Below are 5,630 nucleotides of genomic sequence, written 5' to 3' on the forward strand. Positions count from 1 at the left end.
GCTTTAAATACCCTAAGGTTCAACCCATTAAGACTTCCAAAATGCTAAGGTTCCAAAAATCAAAGGTTGTGTCCAATGGTCAAGCTTACATAAATTGGATACTTTGTGTGTGTACAAAAAAGTCTTCATGATTCCTACATAGGAGGGGGCAAGCCCTGTAAGTAGGGGATGAGAGAGAAACACACACACACACACACACACTCACAAGCTTCCTTGACACAAAGGCAATGAGGGACACATGTCAGCTCCCTAGACCATATGCCCACAAGGTGCACTCAAATTCTTTTGGATGGCCATGGAGGTGAACCAATGAGAATTAGGCTAGTGTAAATCTAGTTTAATTAATTTAAAAACGCTTAATAAAAGAACCAATAAGAATTAATCTCTCTAGGAGACTATTGGACAGTCTCCCAAGGGGTCCAATGAGCATTCAATAGCCTAATGGTTTGCCTGATTTCTATTGGCCAAAAAGACAAAGGGGTCCAATGAGAGTTTAGTTGCATTAATTAATTACCTAAAGCTCTCACAAAAGGGGAAAGGGGCACACATGTCAGAAGGCTATCACTTATGGTACTTAATTCTCATTGGCTAAGCTTGGAGATGTCTAATGGGGTGTCAGCATGAGTAATTTTCATGAGGGATCAACCAAGAGAGAGAGAGGGGGCTGAATTTCTCAAGGGGTAAAAGCATGTTAACCTGTCACACTTTTTCATGTCCTAGACAATGCTAACTAGCATAATTTTTTCACATATGCTTATTAGTACGTACAACTAATAAAACGGTGCCGCCTTCGCCGGCATGGCCTCTATTACCCTCAAGCTCTTTGCTCTTGGAAAATTTCATAAAAATAGATGAACATTTACTCTCTCTCTCTCTCTATACACCGCCGAAGGAGTTGAAATCTAATATAGCCGCCCTCTTCTGGTGCCCTCTCTCTCTCTCTCTCTCTCTCTCTCTCTCTCTCTCTCTCTCTCTCTCTCTCTCTCTCTCTCTCTCTCTCTCGCGCGCGCGCGCGCGCGTGCAGTCATCAGGGCTATAGGGCACTCTTTCATCAGTCCTCCTTCAAATTTAAAATGTAGAGGTAAATCTCAAATTTTGTAGGTGGGATTACACTAAACTTGGTGTTTTTCGAGAATTTTCCTTTGTCTACATACTGGGTGGATTCTCTCTCTCTCTCTCTCGCTCTCTCTCTCTCTCTCTCTTTGTTGTCCATGTACTGGGCTCTCTCTCTTTCTCTCGCTAGAGAGAGAGAGACAGAGCTCTCTCTCTCCTTTCCTCTCTCTCTATCTCATGCTTGATAAGAGAGAGAGAGAGAAAGAGAGCGGTACTGTATGTGTTTGAAATTTATAAGATGGACAACATGAAAACCTTTATGCAACAACCTAAACAAAAGTCATCACAACATATTTTCAAACTAACTTTGCACTAACATATATAGAGTAAGTGATATTTCCCATGTCAAAAAATATAGCATGCATAGAGACTAGAGATTTATACGCTCAAAAGCGTAGCCTACAACATGCCCTACTGCGGTATCGAACCACCCATGGCCCACGATGTAAAACACATCTAACAATCACTGGAGGACGAGATCCTAACACAAAAACACGTAGGAACCAAGCATCGAGACTAAGATTCTGAGCAAACATAGCATTAATTGGACGGGTTCTGCCTAACTCTACAATGGTGACACGTGCTGTGAATCCTATCTGAATAGCAACTTGAATGTAGCACAACAAGCTCGGATCATATGAAGCATGATATATACCCACCATCAAGAATTCTGGGTAATATTGTGATCTATAGCCAAACAAAAAGCTAGTAATATAGATAGGTATTTTGATAAACAAAAGCTATTACTTTACTATATCAACATCAACATTGTTACCTTGCTACATCCAAGTCCTTGAGTAGATGAATCACCTGGTTTCTATTAACCTTTGTCAAATCCTGTCACACAATGTGCTCCAGCAAATTGTCAAGTTAAAATCCAAGAATGTTTTTAAAGCTTGGTATGTTTGAAAATTTTTGTATTGGGCCACTGCTGCAGATGCTCATGAACAGGTAAAAAAAGGCTTGGAGTGAGAAATCGGTTTCAGAGCCCAAGAACAATGATCTTTCCTCAGACGATGAAGCAACGGACAGTCAGACCACTTCAACAGATCTGAAAAGGAAATTCACAGAAGAACAGACTGGTAGCTCGAAGAAGCCAAAGACTACACTGACGAAGAGCAGTGCGTTTCTGAGGCAGATAGAGAGCCAGGTCAAGACTTTGAATACTAAAAAAGCTATAGTGAGCCAAACTGAGAAGCAACCTGCTCAGAATATTGTGCCTAACGAGTCAGTAGGACATAGTGTAGTCACTACTGGTTCTGGCAAAGATCAGGCCAAGGCAGCAACTTCTGAGAAGGTAGCGGAGCAGTCGGCAGAGGACAAAGGTAAAGGCCAGTTGGACAAAGGCAAGGGTCCAGTTTCTTCAACTTTACCAGGTGGTGTCTCTATTCCAAATAATGAACAGACTTTGCACCTGGTAAAGAAGGACAAGTTGCAACAGATGCAGACCCATCCACTGAAAGGGCATCTTTTCCTACATCTTGCTGATTATGCAGTCCTACCTTATATGGATCTAGTGACAGTATATGAGCCTATGGATTCTCACCCAGCTACAGTGAAGGACGGATGTTCAGTCCTCATCCAGTCTTCTTGGAATACTATTGTCAACTGCATGGGACAAATGATGGATGTTGCGGGGTTAGAAGACGAGCTGAAAAAGGCTAAAGCTGAGTTGAAGGAAGCTAAAGCCCAGATTCAGAAGCTCAAGGTAGCACAAGATGAGCAGAATATACAACATAGGGTACTTGAAGCTCATTGAGAGAGGGTTATTGAGCTATTAAACAAGAAGCTAGCTAAGGTTGAATCTGAAATAATGATCATCAAGAATGAAAGGAATGAAGCACTGAGAGCTACAGAAAGGGATGAAACAATGCTGAAAATGAAGAGAGTTGAATTCAAATCCTTGTTTATTTGCCATACAAATCTAAAGGCTTCCCTCACGGACAGATACATTTATAATAGCCTGGCTGAAATTTTAAATCTAACAGGCAATGCTGTTTTTGATTTAGAAAATTTGAAGTCTTTGATGGAAAGTATGCAGAGTGATTTGCAGGACAAAGTGACTGAGTATAATAATGCTCTGATGAATCAAGAAATACTGGATTATATTGAGCAGCAGAATTCCTTGGATGAAGCAGAAGAAGACAAAGAAGAACAAGATAAGGATGAAGAAGATGATAAGGAGGAGGATGACCAAGAAGAAGGGCATACAAATGATGATGATGATGCCCCACCGCCATCTCCACCTCCAGGACCTGGTACTGGTGGTACAGGGCCAACTAAAGGAGGTCAGTCACAGTCAGACTAGCCAGGCCAGAATGAGGGCCAGCAAGAAGGCTAGAATGAAGGGCACCAGTTGGATAATTAGCAGTCTGAAGAACAGCAGCCCATTCACACTCAAAATCAGCCAGCTGATCAGTCCCAGCTCAGTAGGGAGGCTAAAGGGAAAATCAAAGTGCAGTATGAGGGACCAGCTTCTGCTGATCATCAGCATTCCTTGCAGCTTATTACCCTGAACAGGCAATTAAGACATCAGCAGGCTTCCATAACCAGACAATATCTGGAGGATGATGATCTCCTGTCTAATTTGGAACGGTTTCAGAGGCTGTATGTTGGGGCCAGGGAAATGGTGGAGCATTGGAAATCAGCGTCTTTTCATGATCAAGAAACTTGTCGTTTACCTGTGCATCCCAATACAGTCCAGCTGCTAGAAAGGGTTCCTGAATGGATAATCACTGCTGAAGAGAGAGTGACCAACCCACACTTGCAAAGACTGTCTACTGCAGATTGTCGCTCTCTTGCCCTTGAATTAGAACTTCTACTAGGAAACAAACCAACTTACAAATGTATGAAGGATGTTAGGGAATAGTTAAAGGAGGTTTTGGTGCAGATGCAAACTGCTAGAGGAGTTTTGGATCAAAGAGCAAGGGCCATTATTGAGGATCAGACAGCCACTAGTAAAGGACCTCACACTAGAATGTTAGTTGGAGCACAGGCAACTGCTCTCCGCAAACTACTCCAGCTAGTGAGAATCACCAAAAAGATGATGCAGTAAGAGAACCAGACTGTTCTCAAATTTTTTAGAATTTGTGTCTGATTCTCCAGTTCTCTTGTATGCCTTTCCAGCAAGAGAGACGAAGCTGCCAAGATTCTTTCCAGCGCTTTATCCTCAACATCCAGAACCAATTGATCACCTTGCATACTTCAAGATTATTGATGAGCTCTAGGATTGGTATGAGCAATCGACTGTGGAAAGGAAAACTTGGCAAATGCTGTTCAATGATGCTCTCCAACTCAATGATATTCAGGCACTAAAAGAGGAGATGCATAGGATCCGGATATGTATGGGTCAATGGAAGATTCAGATTAGGGGCCTGACCAAGATCACTAATCAGCTGCTGCAACTTACTGTCGAATCTTCTAAATTGCCTGAAAAGGATATTGCAGCTAAGGCGGGCCTGGCACCACAGTATAGGGAGATGGCTGAGATTCTTTTTGAAGCTCGGGTCAAAACTAATCAGCCTCTTCCAGAAGGATGGATCCATACCGCTTCGCATTGTCACAAGCTAGCCAGAACCAGGATCACCAAAGGTAGGCGTACACTCTATGATCCTGACACCAAAACCTACATTCCCTCACTCCTTATGAAGTAGAGATGACCACAGAAAGGCGGGATCAGCTGGAACAAGAGGCGATTTACCGACTGATTCAAAAGGAGAATGCTGGTACTGGGACTTCTCAGACACCATCTAGGTCAAAGGGAAAATGGAAGATGGTTAATGGAAAGATACTGGGTAGTTCCATCTCAGAATTCAGTGGGACTTTTCAAATGAGGAGGGCTCTCATTTTTTTCTAGTGATGTATATTTATTTATAAGAGATACAAAAGAATACTAGTAGGAAATAGGAATTTAGTGAAAGGCAACGACTGGTGGTGAAAGGTTTTTTTTTTTTAGGTTTTTCCTTGGAGTGGATTCACACAAAACATAAGAGAAGCTTGCATGAAAATATTTCTATATGGAATAAATAGCATGCAAAATGGTAGAAAAAATTATGGTAATGGTGAGTCAATCTACATAGCATACATAGGCTAGCTAGATTGTTTAAATAAATACCAAAATAATTATAATAAAAAATCCCTAAATTTAGGCTCTATATACAATGAAATATTTACACGAAAATGGGCCAAAATATATTTTATATTATTTATTTATTTGGCTCAACTAGCCCAAATTACTAGCTAGCTGAGGGTTTTAAGGAGATATGGAGAAAATCCCCTAACTCACACACGCCTATGTACAGTGAAAGGGTGAGGATAACCATAGTGGTTGAGTGATTTTGATAGGGTGAGATATCCCACTATGGAAATTTTGGATAGCCAAAAAACTTCTATCATTAAACCCCCACTAGATAATGGTACATTCATGTACCATCTATCCAACCGCACAACATGTAGATCTTATAACATCTGTCTTTGTCTACTTTCATCTTTGCTGAAGGACCTTTGTTGTTTGACTA

The sequence above is a fragment of the Adiantum capillus-veneris genome, chromosome 12, assembly GCF_014529385.1.
Source record: "Adiantum capillus-veneris isolate H3 chromosome 12, ASM1452938v2, whole genome shotgun sequence".
Lineage (NCBI taxonomy): Eukaryota > Viridiplantae > Streptophyta > Polypodiopsida > Polypodiales > Pteridaceae > Adiantum > Adiantum capillus-veneris.